Below are 1,597 nucleotides of genomic sequence, written 5' to 3'. Positions count from 1 at the left end.
ATCTAGAGGTTATATATATATATATATATATAAATTAAAAAGAAAAAAGGAGAAAAAGAAGAAAAACATAACAAAAAAAACCAAAAACAAAAATACCAAAATAAACAAAACAAAACAAAAAGAAAAAGGCATCACAGCAACAAAGACAACAACCAAACAATATTTATGGGAAAATAAAATAAAATGGAAGGAGGGCTGGTATGGCATGGTTTAGTGCTTCATTTTGTTTTCTTTTTATTGCATAGGCACAGTAAATATTGAGATAATTAGAAAGAAAATTCCTTTGGCTTAAAAGATACAGGCTTTCTCCACCTTTGAAGCATACTGTCATGGGAATAACTACAGCTCTGTACATGTTCATTTTCACACCCCAAGTTCTTTTATGGTGCCAGAAAATTCCACTCAGTATTGGATGATAAAATCAGGCCTCTGTAACTAGAGATCTTGGTATTTGCACAAGTCATAGGATGAAGCCTAGGATTAGAGTCTTGCTTTACAGTTCAAGAAGTTCTGTTCCATCACTGTTGTGATCAGTCTTCTTAATTTATGGTCTTGGTTTTTGCATAGATACTAGGATTAAACCTAGTATAGAGTCTTTCATTATGTGTCAGAAGTTCTGCTCAAAAAAAAAAAAAGTTCTGCTCAGTCGATCCCAGGATAAATTCTGCCCAGTCATGGTTGTCAAAGTCAGTCTTCTGTAGTTAGCAATTTGGTTTTTGCACAGATCAAAGAACTATGTGTCTTCTGATTTCATCTTACTACCCTTAGGTGATGAAATAGGACACCTGTGTTTAGATCCAATTATTGCTGTTTCCTCATTGTCAGGATGTCATATCAAAACTGGCACAAGTTGTTGTCAGAGTGGTATTAGGAATTTCCCATGGGGAGTTTGGTTCCTGACACTGTTGCAGGGAACTGTGTCAGTTCTATGCTGGGATCTAGGGCTCAGGATTGAAGGTCGCTGCTTGATCACATGGAGTCTAATTTGGATCCATATGACACATGTTCAAAGTGGGAGGCAGCTGTGTATTATAAAATGTATAAATTCTAATCCCTAGTATTAAGAGCTTGTTTCTATACAAAGTCTAGGTTTTTGAATGATATAATTATTAGTAAAATAAATGAGTGGGTGATAAGCTAGTATATAGAACTAGCACAATCCCTTTATCTGTTTGTGGATTTACTGTTTAATTTTTTATTTTCTTCTATTAAAGTAGCATTATAATGAATATTTATATATGTATAGTTGTAAATATATTTAAAAATTCCTAGACAAAAATATTTAAATATGCAGAATAAAAATGCACTCAACTGATTTCACAACAGATTAGATAGCACAAGAAAATTTAGTTATCTAAAGACATAGAGACTTTCTAATTTAAAGCAGTGATATTTTCAAAAAAATATTGGAAGAAAGTAATTTGTTAGAAAACATCAACCAATCTGGTGTCCATAAAATTTGATTTTCAGAAAAAGAATAGGCAGGTAGAAACATTATTTGAGGATATGCAACCTGAAATTTTCCAATACTGGTCTCTGGTGCAGATCTCTGAATTATTTTGCCCCCTGTCTATCCATGTGTCCTTTTATTCCCCTT

Source organism: Suncus etruscus, chromosome 9 (assembly GCF_024139225.1).
Source record: "Suncus etruscus isolate mSunEtr1 chromosome 9, mSunEtr1.pri.cur, whole genome shotgun sequence".
Classification (NCBI taxonomy): domain Eukaryota; kingdom Metazoa; phylum Chordata; class Mammalia; order Eulipotyphla; family Soricidae; genus Suncus; species Suncus etruscus.
This window is presented reverse-complemented; position numbering follows the sequence as displayed.